At 43.0% G+C, this 15982-nt stretch overlaps 1 protein-coding gene across 1 annotated transcript in view; it reads left to right on the forward strand.

The window, feature by feature from the left end:
* The first annotated feature begins 5624 nt into the window (after positions 1 to 5624).
* Positions 5625 to 15982, forward strand: part of FAM83B (family with sequence similarity 83 member B) — a 136137-nt gene continuing 125779 nt past the window's right edge. Inside the window, exon 1 of the mRNA XM_077487815.1 lies at positions 5625 to 5821. The gene's annotated coding sequence lies outside the window, so the exon portion shown is untranslated. The remainder of the gene's footprint in view (positions 5822 to 15982) is intronic.

A 15982-nucleotide genomic window follows, 5' to 3' on the forward strand; every position in this document is an offset into this window, starting at 1 on the left:
CTTCACTCTCTGCTATGTGCACCCCAAAGACACTACCACCAACAACACCACCACCACTACCACCACATACCTTCCGCTTAAGTCACAGGAATTATTTTCCGATCCATATCAAGACATTTCTGATGCGCAGCCACTCTTGGCATTGGATCAGGAAGAGGAGGTAGCAACAACAGCCACTCAGCAGTCTGACGACAGTACCCAGATCAGCCCAAGGAGGAGGTTGGTCCCCGGTGTTGCTGCCTACTCCGAGATCTCTACTTATAGCGGTGGGGAAGGTGACATCGATGATGACGTGTCTAGTGATGTCACGTGGGTGCCCACAAGAGAGGAAGAGGAGGGGAGTTCAGAGGGAGATATGGACCAGCAGATAGGGAGGAGAAGCAGGAATAACTTACATTGCACAGGAGGGACAAAGCAGACTGCTAATGTATCAGGAGCGAGTCATCGACCATGTACAGTCACATCTGGCGCTCCCAGGATGCCGGCACATGGCTCCGCAGTGTGGGCTTTTTTTAACGTGTCCGCAGCTGACAATAGTGTTGCCATCTGGAATCTTTGCAGTCAACGCATTAGTCGCAGTAAGCCCAACACTCACCTAGGGACGACCGCCTTAAAAAGGCACATGAGCAACCATCACCGAGCCCAGTGGGAGAAACGGAACACACAAAGCCACACTCCAGGCTCTCACCGTCCAGCCCCGTCTTCTACTTCTCCTTCTCCTCTCTCCTCACAATTGTCCTCCACTCCACCTTCCATCACGCCAAGCTCACGTTTTTCTGCAAAAAGGCAGGCTTCCGTGGGCCTAATGTTCGAGCGTAAAAAAATGATGATGCCGGATAACCCTCTTGCCCAACGGTTGACGGCTGGCTTGTCAGAACTGATAGCCCGCCAACTACTGCCATATAAACTGGTGGACTCAGAGGTCTTTCGAAAATTTGTGGTCATTGGAACACTACAATGGAAGGTCCCAGGAAGGAAGTATTTCTTAGAGAAGGGCATCCCAGAGCTATATGGCCATGTTCAGCGGCAAGTGAATGTATCTCTGGCACACAGTGTCAGTGCCAAGATACATCTGACCACAGACATGTGGTCTAGCAAACACGGACAGGGAAGGTATATCACTTTTACTGCCCACTGGGTGAACCTTCTGACGGCCGTCAAGCATGTAACCCTTGGCACCCGTGTAGATTTGGTTTTACCGCCACAGATTGCATGCAGGCCTGGCTCTTCTTCTCCTCCTCCTCCTACTCCCTCCTCCTCCCTCTCCTCCTCGGCTGACTCCTCCTTTTCCGCTGCTAGCATCTCTTCATGCCAGGTGAGACGTTGCCATGCAGTGCTGTGTCTGTTGTGCCTGGAAGCCAAGAGCCACACTGGCCCGGCACTCCTTTCAGCTTTGCGTTCACAGGCAGATCAGTGGCTAACACCGCTCAATTTGACAGTTGGTAAAGTGATGTGTGACAACGGTGCCAATCTGCTTAGCGCATTGAAACAGGGCAAAATTACGCACGTGCCATGCATGGCACACGTCTTAAACTTGGTCGTGCAGCGATTCGTTGTCAAATACCCTGGGCTCCAGGACATCTTGCAGCAGGCAAGGAAAATCTTGGCCCATTTCAGAAGATCTTACACGGCCATGGCTCGCCTTGCTGACATTCAGCAGCGACACAATCTGCCGGTCAGACGTCTTATTTACGATTGCCCGACGCGATGGAACTCAACCTTCTATATGCTTGATAGGCTGCTCCAGCAGAAACGTGCAGTTAACGTCTACCTGCATAAACTCTGCGGCAGAACAGGTTCTGGGGAGCTGGTTTTTTTTTCACCGCGCCAGTGGCTGCTCATGCGCGACGCATGCAGACTTCTGCGCCCATTTGAGGAGATCACCAAACTGGTCAGTCGCAGCCATGGCGCCATCAGTGACATGGTACCTTATGCCTTCTTTATGGAGCGTGCATTGCGTCGTGTCATTGATCAAGCTATGGAGGAGCAGGAGCGGGAAGATGAGGAAGTCGCAATACTGGATGAATTCCCAGGGGGGGCTACTCTATCTGAGACAAGTGAACAACAGGAGTCTGAAGAGGAGTCAGAGGAGGATGGTGCCGGGGCAGATGAGGAGGAGCAAGAAGAGCATGCTTTAAACATTTCTGGGACCCCTGTTGTTGTGCGTGGATGGGGAGAGGAGAATGAAGAGGACGACATTATCCTGGATGATGAGCAGGAGCCAGGCCACCACACCGCTTCCAGTTTAGTGCAAATGGGGGCCTTCATGCTCCAGTGTTTTAATAGGGACCCCCGTATAAAAAGCATAAGGGTCAAGGACCAGTACTGGGTGGCAACGTACTTAGACCCCCGGTACAAACACAAAATGGCGGAAATGTTACCGCCGTCACAGAGGGCTGGCAGAATGGAGCACTTTCAGGCCTGCATTCTGTCTTTGTGTGCGCTGGCAGAGGAGCAATTCCCACTCCCAGAGAAGAAGTTGCGGGTACCAATCCAACAGCGCCTGCAAGAAGAGGCCGGTTTGAAGATGTGTTGGTGACTTCGGATATGTGGTCATTCTTTCAGCCGACCCATCGACAGGTCTCATCCGGATCCAGCATCAGGGAACGCCTAGACCGTCAGGTGTCCGACTACATCGGGTTAACGGCCGGTGTGGACGCTCTGAGGAGTGATGAACCCCTGGACTACTGGGTGGGCAGGCTTGTCCTCTGGATAGAGCTTGCCCAATTTGCAATGGAACTGTTGGCTTGCCCCTCGTCCAGTGTCCTGTCCAAAAGGACGTTCAGCGCAGCAGGGGGGATCGTGACCGATAAGCGCACTTGCCTAGCTCACGACAGTGTTGACTACCTCACATTTATAAAAATGAATGAGGCATGGATCTCGGAGGAATTCAACACATGTGACCAGTAGACCATGTATATGCATAACTCTATAAACTATTTATTTAATCGAGCACACTGACCTTTTTTCTACCTTTGGCTCACTTCCTTGTACACAAAAAGCACACCGTACTATATGCCCGTACCCTCCTGTTTGAGGAGGTTGAGCGGTGTTATATTTTTGGATCCTGCAGCGAGTTGCTGGTATCAGTGCTGCTGTCAGTGCTCTCTATCTCTGTGCTGGTGTCAGTGCTCTCTCTCTATCTTGGTGCTGGTGTCTTGTCAGTGCTCTCTATCTCAGTGCTGGTGTGGTCTCAGTGCTCTCTATCTCCATACTGGTGTGGTCTCAGTGCTCTCTATCACGGTGCTGGTGTCAGTGCTCTCTATCACGGTGCTGGTGTGGTGTCAGTGCTCTCTATCTCGCTGCTGGTGTTAGTGATCTCTCTCTATCTCGCTGCTGGTGTCAGTGCTCTCTATCTCAGTGCTGGTGTCAGTGCTCTCTCTCTATCTCGGTGCTGGTGTGGTGTCGGTGCTCTCTATCTTGGTGCTGGTGTTGTCTCAGTGCTCTCCATCTTGGTGCTGGTATCAGTGCTCTCTATCTCGGTGCTGGTGTCAGTGCTCTCTATCTCGGTGCTGGTGTGGTGTCAGTACTCTCTATCTCGGTGCTGGTGTCAGTGCTCTCTATCACGGTGCTGGTGTCTGTGCTCTCTATCTCAGTGCTGGTGTCAGTACTCAGTCTCTATCACGGTGCTGGTGTCAGTGCTCATTCTCTATCGCGGTGCTGGTTTCAGACAGTGAGGGAGATAGCAGCAGAGAAGCCAATCAGCAGGCAGTGCCAGCACCATGGCTGAGGATCAGCACTGGACTGGCACCGCAGAGGAGCCCTGCATAGGTGGGGGTAAGAGCCGGGCAGAGGGAGGGGCTCAAGCACTGGTTGGCACACTGGGACACTGGCACAGGACTGCACTGCCCTGACTGTGGCACTGATCATAATACTTTTGTTATGTCAGTGTCCATGTTGTGGGACTATGTGTGCACAGCTAGTAAGCATTTTGTGGCTGAAAATAGGACTTGTAGGTTTTTAAGGTTCGCCTGCCACTAAAGTCAATGGGGTCCACCACAAACTTTGCGGTTCGCAAACTTTTAGCCGCGTTCGCAGTTCGCATTTGTGAAACGTCCCGTCGGAAGTTTGTCCATCACTAGTCCTTAACATCAAATGTAAAATACATCCATAGATCTTCTCTTTCTACCAGTGACAGTCACAGAAGCCGACGTTTCCGGTATAGTTTGGAGTCGTGGATGGACTATGGGGAGGTACTGGAAGCCTGTATACTGCAGTGCAGTGTGCACAGTGCTCTCTGGACGATGGTGGTCTGAGTAGAATAGGCCTCTAAAATTTGGAAATAAATGCAGCACACACAGTGCTGGAGCCTGGATGGTGGTCTGAGGGTTAGCCTGTAATCAACAGTGCAAAAGGGGCCTGGATGCCGCTGCCAGTGGTCAGAGGAGACCTGCACAGTTGCACTTGCACTGTTGCACAGTTTTCTCTTGATGATGGTCGTCTGATAGGAGGGGAGGCCTCAGGCCTGCTGTACCATAATGCATTATGCATTGCACTGCTCTGCCTCTGGGCACCTGGCGCATCAAGAGGAGATGCATCAGGAGGTCCATTACAGGCTGAGAGGCCGGTAATGGACAGTGCCGCTCTCACTTACACTCTCTGGCACTCTCTGAGACATCACGGTGGTTTCTGGGTGCGGATTGTGGAAGTAGACGAAGCTTCGTAAAAAACAGAAGTTGGTAAATGTCCCTCCTTGCCATTTTTGTCTCGTTGTCGTTCGATAATGAAAACGGATCAAATTTGCATCATAGTTTTCATCAGTGGACGAAAATGTGATGTACTTTTGATTTTGTTTTCATCACTGTAAAAATACCGCTGACAAAATATTTGATGAAAACGTTTTCGTTGACGAAATTTCACTGGTGTGAGCTAGCACTTTTATAAAAAAAAGGATGCTTTTAGGTCCAGTTCACACGTAAATTGCACAGGAACGCAGTCTGCCTTCCTGTGCTATTCTTGCGTGATGTGATTTTTAGCCCATTCTAAATTGCACTGGATCGCACAAGCAGTAGTGCATGTACTACTTTTCAAAAATGCACTGCAACAAATCTGATAGAGGCAAATCGAGTGTTTGTGATCTGTGCAGGAGGTTTCATGCCCCGTGTTTTGGTGTGAACAAGCCCTTAAGAATGAAATATATCGTCTGTCATTTTTATTGATTAAGCCTGCGTCAAGTATTTTGTCTGACAAATGTACTTTAGGGGTTATTTATGAAAGGCAAATTTTATCATCCAATTATGTGTAAGCTAAAATGCTGTTTTTTTATTCTCCTTGCATGTCCCCCTCGGATCTACAGCAACTTTACTTCCAAGTGCACTTGCATTCCATTTTAGGAGTATTAGAATATGAAATAATGTGCTTTTCTATGATTTAAATGAAATACAATAAGCACAATTTCTTTTACTTTTGTCACCAACAGGGAATTTTTATAGTTTATAGTTTGCTGGTGAAAAGTACAGACTGGAGCAGATAATGTACAGACTGGAGCTGTCATTATCAATAAGTACCTCCTACATTAGCTTGCTGTGTGAAATCCCTAGGATTGTCTGGCCTTGTATCATGCTTTGCTGTAAAAGGGTTGGGCCTTTATTTTAAACAGGTTCTGCACTGTTTCTCCATTCAAAGGCGGTTTCGTATGACAAGTCATTTCCATGTTTCAACAGGTTAACACACCTGTCTGCCAAAGGCTCTTTACACAAGAAGTAGCCAAACCCAAGCACATTTCTCTCATATCTCCACTGCTGCCGTGACACTATTTGGATTGTCTGGAATCGTGCAAGCTTCTGCCTGCCAGCCCTTTCACTGTATCCATTTCATGGTGGTAAGTAGCCCAAACTGTGACGCATCAATAGCTAGTTAGTTCAAATGTATTTATTTAGAGCACTAGAACAATTATATATTGCGTTTCTCTGTGAGGAGATACTTAGAGCTGATAAAAAAAAGGCAAAAAGTATGATTTTATATAAATAAGATAAATTACTTTTTTGACTCCCTCTTAGGCACCCATGTGAGTAGTGTAGCCATGCGTTCTTGTTTTCTTGGTTTCTCGTTTTCACTGAAAATCCAGACTTTGCTGCTCCGAGTCTAATGTTATGAACTGTAGAGGACGGCTAGCCATGATTTCCTGGAATAGTCAACAGAAGATCTGCTGTTTGAATTGTCTTTGTTTTTTGAAACCGAAGAACGGCGCCAAAAGCCCAATGTTTCTACATATCAGATGTAGTTCTAAAGATTACAGAACTGGTTAATGTTCTCTGGACAGTTTAAATAAATGGAAGCTCCGCAGTTTAAATAGGAATGAGCTCGTATTGTAGTTCAGTAAACATAATGTGGAATGCAGCACTCCGTGCTTCTCTGGGATAGTTCTGTGTGAGATGGGAATAGCTGGAGGGGTTAGGCAGCAGAGCGTCCTTGGAAATTACTGTACTTTGTTGCCAACTTTGTTTTTTTTTTAAATCTTAAACCATTGTATAGTCTTTTGTTTAAGCCATAGAAAACTTTTGGAAAAAGTCAGAAAAGAAACGATTCCCATTCAAACCAATTTTGGCATTAATATTTTCTACACTGTATGAAGATAGAATTCCACCTATAGTTTTAATACATGTGTCATTCAGTTTCTGATAAAGAAAACAAAAACCTTTCTATGACTTTAGCGAAGTTGAGTTCAGGGACTTTTTGTTATGTGCTTATATGGAGTGCATTAGCTCAGTGTCTGTAGCGTTACTTCCTCATGTTGTTATGTATATGCAGGGTGTTGTGGACGCAGTTATCTGTACTGTGATCGCTTTTGTGTTTACTCTTTGTATTTTCCCTAGGCTTTCTAGACCCTAGGCAGTCTTCAAAGAAGTCTGCGGTAAAGAATACATTTTATTTCAATGCTTTATCTAAGATGTTAGTCTTATCATAATAAAACCTCAAGTAGCAATGGAGTGAGATCCAGACAGACAGCATGGGGAGATGCAATCTGTCATCCTGTAAAGCAGATTCTTAAAAGCTAAGTGTTGTGATCTGTGTTATGAACAAATCCCTATGAGATTTATCAGCACACAGGAAACCAGGCATGTGTTTTTTTATATTACTATATATTTGTCATCAAAAAATAAACTATTTTAATTTGGATACAGTCTGGATATACCCCTTAAAAGCATATTATCCTCTTTTTTTGTGTGTAAAATCAACCTTTGATTCTGTTCTTTTTTTCTTTTTTTTTTGCTGTCTTGAAAGTAGGTTACTGGACATTCTGGTACTGAACACTGTTTCTAGGCCATTTTAAAATGTATAATGTATATGCCTGTTCTGCTAGAGTAAAGCAATGCCAGTAGACTTTTAATGGTAACACTACCTTACATGTGGCTAAAGCTGCCCATACACTAATAGAATTCAATTTAAAATGTTTAATTTTAAGAATGCCCTGATTAGGAATCATTAGTGTGGTCAACTCAGTATTGATTATTAAAACACATTAACACGAAAATTTAAAGGGGCAGGATGGAAAATTTTTCTTAAAGGAGTTGTAAAGGCAAAAGTTCTTTTTATCTTAATGCATTCTATGCATTAACGTTAAAAACCTTCTGTGTGTAGCAGTCTCCCCAGCACCCCCTAATTACTTACCTGAGCCCCATCTCTCTCCAGCGATGTCCACAAATGTCTAAGCCATCCAGGACTCTCCTCCTGATTGACTGAGACACAGCAGTGGCGCCATTGGTTCCCAAGACTGTGTCAAAGTCAGCCAGCCAATCAGGGGAGAGAAGGGACGGGCCGGGTCAGGGCTCCTTGTCTGAATGGACACAGGGGGCTGTGACTGGGCTCCAGTGCCCCCATAGGAAACTGCTGACAGTGGGGGCACTCAATAGGAGGGAGGGGCTAGAAGCAGCAAAGAGGGACCAGAGAAAAGGATGATCTGGGCTGCTCTGTGCAAAACTAACTGCACAGAGGAGGCAAGTATAACAAGTTTGATATTTTATTTTTTTAAGCCAACGTGACTTTAAATCACTTTAACTGAAAGAAATTCTGACAGTAAATGTAGTTTTCATGTAAGAGTCTATTCATTAAAAAAACTTAAATGTTAAATCAAACAAAATGTTGAAGTACTTCTGCTCATCGGAACCCCCCCCCCCCCATCCGGTGTCACATTTGGCACCTTTTGGGGGGGGGGGGGGGGTGAAGATACCTGTATAATACAGGTTTCTGCAACCACTTCCGGGCAAAGATAGCCGCAGATTCTGTGGCTAGCTACGCCACTTTCTGTCGTACCTTGGCTGTCTGCTGGTAAACACACGGATCCCAAAGAGAGCAGGGACCGTCAGTATTGTGCAGCGTGACTTGGGAAGTGAAGCCTCAAGGCTTCACTTACTGATTCCCATACCGAAGATGGCGGCGGCAGCACCTGAGAGGCGATCGACAAATCGGCTTGGGGTGCCAACATCGCGGGCATGCTGAACAGGTAAGTGTCCATATTTTAAAAGGCAGCAGCTGAAGTATTTGTAGCTGTTGACTTTAAAAAAAAAAAAACAGCGGAACTCTCGCTTTAAGGTCTTTTATCTTAATGCATTCTATGCATTTAAGTAAAAAGCCTTCTTTGATCCAGGATTTCTCTAGCCCCTACCTTACACTTATCTAAGCACGATCCCGATCCTGTGATGTGCATGAGAGCAGCAGCTCTCGTCATTGTCTCCCTCCTAGGCAGATTGATAGCAGTGGGATCCATTAGCTCCCGCTGCTGTCAATCAAATGATGTGATGATGGAGCAGGGGGTGGGGTGGGGCCAAGCCACCCAGTCGGTGTCAATAGACTCTACGTCTATTACAGGGTGGATTGGGAGCAAGCCTGAATGAGTGTCCCCATAGAAAGCGACTTTCTTTGAGGGCACTCGCGGAAGAGAAGGAGCTAAAACGCCGGAAGAGGCCCCCAGAAAAGGAGGATTGGGGCACCTCTATGCAAAATCATGACACAGAGCAGATAAGTATAACATGTTTATTATTTATTTATTTTTTATCATAAAGGTTTAATGTTACTTTAACTTAGTGTTCTTTCACACGGTGAACTGGGGTGGTAAAAACAGGCAGATGAGCTGCAGTTTCACTGACCCCCACCCCCTCCACCCCAGCCATCCATCTAAATTCTGACATTACAGCTGGACAGAGCTTTACACATACCATGGCCATGATGCTTTGTTTCACAGTCTCCGCAATTTTATCTTGGCTGCCTGTCAAACTCACCTATTGAAGCCAATGTGAGAACACTACAATCATAAGCCAAAGATTGTGGTGCAGTACAGTATTTTAATACAAAATCCCCCTTGGAATTATGAAAGAAAGCTATCACATAATACCAGTGTAAACAATGTGTCATGGAAGGCGTTCCATTAATGGACAACTTGCTTACTGCTGTGATCTGTGATTTTGTTCAAAGCAATCACATGGTTCCTGTCTACCTGTACCATGTGCTTAGCTTAGCAAATCACAGATCACAATCAAAAGCCGTTCATGACAGCTTAAGCTATTGCTTATACAGTGATTATCTACATAATAGGAAGGGGGGGTCTGCAATAACGACCAGCTCCCATTTATCAGATAGACAATAATAGTCAGTTTACAATGTTTTCTAACATGTTATTTGTTTTCACTCAACTGTGTTTGCAGATATCCTGTTGACATTTGAATGTAAGTTTGACCGTAACCATAGACCTATCTAATGTCTTAGGTCATTTTTACGTTTTTCAAACCCGATTGCAGAAAGTTATTACAAATAAGCTTGCCAGTCCTCAGGTCTGGTGGCTGCATTAGTTCTCCTTTTTTGCCATTTTGTCCTTTAATTTTATTTGGTGAGCCTACCAGTAACACAGCAGTGTTGTCAGTATAGTACAGGAAATTAAAATATCAGAGAACCTTCCCTGGGACTGTGGAGAGGCTGAGCCAGCTGTAGGGCAGGCATCTGAGCGGATCCCAACATTATGACACTATCCTCCCACACTCCAAAGATATGCTGGTAGGTTAATTGGCTCCTGTCTAAATTGGCCCAAGCATGTGTATGCATGAATGTGAATTAGGGACCTTTAGATTGTAAGCTCTTAGAGGGCAGGGACTGCTGTGAATGTACACTATATATTTAAAGTGCTATGTAAATTGACGGCGCTGTATCAGTAACTGTAATAAATAAATTATTGTTGGGATCCTTCCAGAACATGGATCAACTCTGTGATGTCAATTAACAGCGGGATTCAGCCCGCTGTAGGCTGATTTTTGGGTACAGAGGAGCACATGTAAGTGCACTCCTATGAGCCAAAACAGAAGTTTGGGCAAAAAAGCTTTGGCCATACTTCTTGTCTAACAGGGATAAAAAAAATTTGGAAATGTGCATGTATGCAGAGATTTACTAGGAGAATCACATTGTTATGCCCTGTACACACGGTCGGACATTCCGACGACAAAATCCGCCAGATTTTTTCCAAAGTTGTCAGAAAATCTGATCGTTCGGAATGCGGTGAGGTAGAACACGTACAACAGGACTTTAAATGGGCCAGTAGCCAATAGCTTTTGTCTCGTAATTTATTCTGAGCATGCGTGGCACTTTGTCCGTCGGAATTGTCTACACACGATCAGAATTTAAACGATCGGATTTTGTTATCGGAAAATTTTAGATCCTGCTCTCAAACTTTGTGTGTCGGAAATTCCGATGGAAATAGTCCGATGGAGCCCACACACGATTGGATTTCCAGACAACAAGATCCAATCACACATTTTCCATCGGAAAGTCCGATCATGTGTACAGGGCATTAGAGTTACACTTTAATAGAACCCATAAATGGTAGGTTTCAGCATTGACTAAAATACCTAGTTTCTTTCTGAATGACAGAGTTCTGCAAGCTTTTGCGCCCCAGTACAATGATTTTTCTTGCCTCTTCAGGGCAGAAAAACAGTGCAATAATTTTTTTTAAGAAAAAAAGATAACCATATATCATTATATTTTTTTATTGACTCCAGGCTAAAGATTAGTGACTTGTGGTGCCATGTCCAACACAAAGGTTCCATATTCTCAGACCAGTAATGTTACTTTCAAATAATGCAAAGTGTCTATTAAGCAAGCGTGTCTGAGTAGAGCTATGACCCTGTAGCCCAGGGTCAACTAAAGATTTGTTTTCTCTCAAATGATAAGATGAATTGGTATCTCCTGTTGAATTTAAGTATCCCTTTAGGGCTAGGCTATATGGTTGACTGACCTAAAAAGATAATCCCTTTCCTGTTCGAAGTTTTTTTTTCCTGATATTTGTAATTTTAGTGCACTGTGCTGCACAAAAGAGTTTTGGTGATTCAGAATGTCTTCTTTCAGTAGCACAATACCGTAGTGTGAACATTTCTAAATATGCAATGTCTTTTTGGTATTGAGCGTCCAAACAAACAGCTAAATATAAAGATGAAATTCGCATAAGAGAGCTGTTATACCTGCCAAAAAATTTCTTCATACCTACAATTTGCACTGCCCTGCCATATAGCACAGGCCAGTTTAGCGTGAGAAGGGACCTGATTTTTCTGATCTCCACTCCACTCTGTACTGGAGACTGAAGGGAAAAACAATACATTTAGGAATGTATCTTTCTTTCACTCTTCCCTCTCTTTCTATCAGCGTGCGCCTTGTGCAACATCCCTGCTGACCGACTCCTTGTGCTATTTCTACTTTCCCATCTATGAGTTCTGCTTTACAAATTGTATAGTGTATTGAAGGAGGCTTACACCAAATCAAATGCAGGTGCCCACAGTGATGCATGTGAAAAATAATGCATGCTATTGTGTATCAGTAGTTATAGAGCTGCATTTATTTGTGCCTTTTATAATTGTTTGCAGTTTAGCTTTAAGGCTCATTCTCCATGCTTAGCCCATTATACTCAGTACATTTTCAAATCTATGATCTTAAAGCGGAGCTCCACCCAAAAGGGGAAGCCCTGCTTGTTTGCTTCCTTTCTCCCCTCCACTGCTACATTTGACACCTTTCGGGGGGGGGGAGGGGTTCCTGTCTTTGACAGGTTATTGTTTGCACTTCAGGGTGACCTCGCCAGTCAAGGTCCCCCAGAAGTTTGGACTTCCTCCCACCTTCGCTGCCGCCAGGCCATTAACAAAGCACAAAATCAGCTAGGGTTCCAACATCGCAGGATCCCTGGACAGGTAAGTGTCCTGATATTAAAAATCAGCAGCTAGAGTATTTGTAGCTGCTGACTTTACATTCTTTGGTCAGGGGGCTAATTGCAAGTCACCTATGTAGGTAGTCTCACTGGAATCTTGGAAATGCAAGTGTTGGTGAGCCTTACTTTATGCTTAATAGAATACTTCTAATTTAATTAAATTTAATTTTTAGGTTAATTTTGTTTTATTTATTATTTTTTCATTTTATTATGTAACTTAAGATGGTCAACGATGCACAAATATTACTCCAATAACAGAGGTATCTGACCTATTGTGCATCAGAAAATGTTGGTTTTAGTTATTGAGATACTTATGGGCAGTAACGTACAATAATAAGAATAAAGTTTGTCTAGTATGATGAAATAATTATTTTTGGCAATTCTTCAAACCAATTCTTCAAACCATGTCTGAGCATGCCAAAGAGACAGTGGTCCTTAAAGTATTTTGGGTTAAGGTATCCCCGCGCTGTCGTCAAGGGCCTAAGCTATTTAAAAGGATAGGTTGCAGCAAACTACCGACAGGGGTATGAACCCTAGCCCCCAGATAATAAAAGTGAAAATCAAACAGATGGTGTTGCGCTACCTGAACTAGATATAAATATAAAGAGCCTAATACTGGAAGAAATAAAATCCAGCTATAAATCAACTAGCCTATCTTAAATAAAAATTAAAGTGCCTTGTGCTATGAAAAATAGTAACCAGTGTATTAAAAACTTAAATTCCAGAAATCATGTGTTTATATATCAACATAAGTAACTCTAAGTAAAAGGGGAAAAATATTCCATAAAGTGCAAATGTCTTATATTAAAACGTGCAATTCATAGTGCATGATTACAAAAAGTTGGTAAAATACAGTCTTTAGTGAGATTAAATAAAGTGCCAGTGATTAATAGTTCCGTAATCTTCTTAATAATAAAAAAAAATTAAATATTCTTAATAATAAGAAAAAAATTAAATATGTATATAAGACAGTCTATATATAAGCTGAAATAAGTGCTCAGTGACTTGTTCAGTGCTTCTCAAAAAGAAAAACAGGTGCCAGCAATCGTGTTGTAATTTCTGTGTCTCCAGTATACACGGCACACTAGGTGAAATGGCCCCTTACCTTACTGCTGTAAGGTAAACAGCAAATCAAGCAGCAAAAACAAGGGTCCAGGGATTCTATCCCAATTCCTAGCAGGTGGATATTGGTCCCCTCAGGTAGGTATTTTTTCTCTCAGATAGTTTCCATATAGATCTTTGGCTTCAGTATAACTCCCAGAGGTCTCCTCTGTGACAGCGCTCCGTACACCCCGAGGAAAACACCGGAGCCTCGGGGTGTACGGAGCGCTGTCACAGAGGAGACCTCTGGGAGTTATACTGAAGCCAAAGATCTATATGGAAACTATCTGAGAGAAAAAATACCTACCTGAGGGGACCAATATCCACCTGCTAGGAATTGGGATAGAATCCCTGGACCCTTGTTTTTGCTGCTTGATTTGCTGTTTACCTTACAGCAGTAAGGTAAGGGGCCATTTCACCTAGTGTGCCGTGTATACTGGAGACACAGAAATTACAACACGATTGCTGGCACCTGTTTTTCTTTTTGAGAAGCACTGAACAAGTCACTGAGCACTTATTTCAGCTTATATATAGACTGTCTTATATACATATTTAATTTTTTTCTTATTATTAAGAATATTAAATTTTTTTTTTATTATTAAGAAGATTACGGAACTATTAATCACTGGCACTTTATTTAATCTCACTAAAGACTGTATTTTACCAACTTTTTGTAATCATGCACTATGAATTGCACGTTTTAATATAAGACATTTGCACTTTATGGAATATTTTTCCCCTTTTACTTAGAGTTACTTATGTTGATATATAAACACATGATTTCTGGAATTTAAGTTTTTAATACACTGGTTACTATTTTTCATAGCACAAGGCACTTTAATTTTTATTTAAGATAGGCTAGTTGATTTATAGCTGGATTTTATTTCTTCCAGTATTAGGTCCTTAAAGTATGACTTGTCCAGTTTTTATATATTTTTCTAGACAGTAGGATTAAAGAAGCATGCCAGCTACTTATGCAGCTGTCATATGGAGTAAAGACATATGACAGGCAAAAGTTTCCAAGTAAGATAGTCACATAGTTACATTAGTTAGTCAGATTAAAAAAATTCCATCCAGTTCAACCAAAAAAGAAATAAAAAATACAATCCCATATATAAAATCCTTCACCCACAGTTCATCCAGAGGAAAAACCCCAGCAAAGCATGATCCAATGTGCTACAGCAGGGAAAAATATTCCTTCCTGATCACTCAAGAGGCCATGGGATTTTACCTGGATCAACTTTACCTATAAATGTTATTACCCAGTTATATTATGTACATTTAGGAAAGAATCCAGAACAGGTGACAATTTATTTAAGTCAGGGGTGCTCGATCTGTGGCCTATGGGTCACACATTGCCCTCTGAGCCCTCTGATGTGGCCCTCAACCTCAAACCAGGGAAGTACACTTCTATAATATCCAGTGGGTTTGGTGCACCTTCTGAAAGAATACCAAATCACCTGAATACATGAGTTTTGGTGCATGTTTAGAAAATGTACCACATCCACAAGATATAATAGAAGTCTATTGCAAAGTGCAGAAGACCAGCAGGAAAGCCACAGGTGCACTGTGCTGCCCCTGCGGTTCTGGTAAATCATAGTGCATCGGTGTGAAAGTAGCCTTATAGTTGGCTCAGGACTATAAGGGCTCATTTTACATCTGCATTTGGGGACAGTAAACCCACACACCTCAACCACTGGTGTAGTGTCAGGGCTTCCAATGGTGACCCCATCCCATGGTCCAGGGGCCCATGTGGCTTCTGTCACAGGCTGTTTTATACTTGGTCAGGAGAGGCAGTGGGGATGGCATATAGAGAAACTGATCCCCTCCATTTTCCCTCTGCAACTGCTGAAACCCAACTTTTCTTCCTCTCCTTCCCGCTGGCACTCAGTAGCAGGAAAATGTTCATTATGCAATTCAAAATAAAAAAATTAGAAATTCTGAAACATTTTATTTCAATGTAGCTGGTGGCCGGTTACCAAATCACTTAAGTAGCCCTCACTCTTCAAAAGGTTGAGCACCCCTGATTTAAGCATAATAAAATTTCTATCACCTGGTAACAAATTATAATCAATACAAAGATTACTTTAAAAATGTTTAATATATCTTTTGTATGCCATAAAATCATGACTTTTGGTCAACAATAAACTTGATTAATTTTTATATTGATCTATTATTCAAATCTAGAAAATCTCTTGGTAATTTCAGAACATTTGTTTTCTGCTGGAGAGGCTAGCCTCATGCTGTAAAACCTGAATTGTCTCAAAATCTTCCATAGACACTTGCCCTGCAGGAGATTTGCCATTTGCAAAAATTTGCCCCACCTTGTCTGTGTATATGCATGACATGAACATTTAGCAAGTAGATGCATATGATAATCTATGATAAAATAAAGAGTTTGCTTCTTTCGGCTCTGTTCACACCTGGCGATTTTCTACTTAAAGCCTGTAGCTCTAAAATGGCCAACAAGCCAAATGCCATTCATTTCAATGGCCCTTGATCACATTTAAGAGTTCTGTCACCTGAAGCAAAACGTCTGTCGCTCGAAAAAAGCGAGCTTCTTTTTGGTTGATTACAAGCATTTTTGGCCTCATAGACTTCAATAAAAACACCTGAAAAGCTTGACTTGTGCATTTTCTGAGCGTTTTGTTGCTTGTTTTCTGTTCAAACAGCAGCTCTCCACCCCTAATTTCCTCTCCCACTCCT

This window comes from Lithobates pipiens, unplaced genomic scaffold, assembly GCF_037356315.1.
Source record: "Lithobates pipiens isolate NorthernLeopardFrog02 unplaced genomic scaffold, aLitPip1_a1.2 Scaffold_18, whole genome shotgun sequence".
Taxonomy (NCBI): Eukaryota; Metazoa; Chordata; class Amphibia; order Anura; family Ranidae; genus Lithobates; species Lithobates pipiens.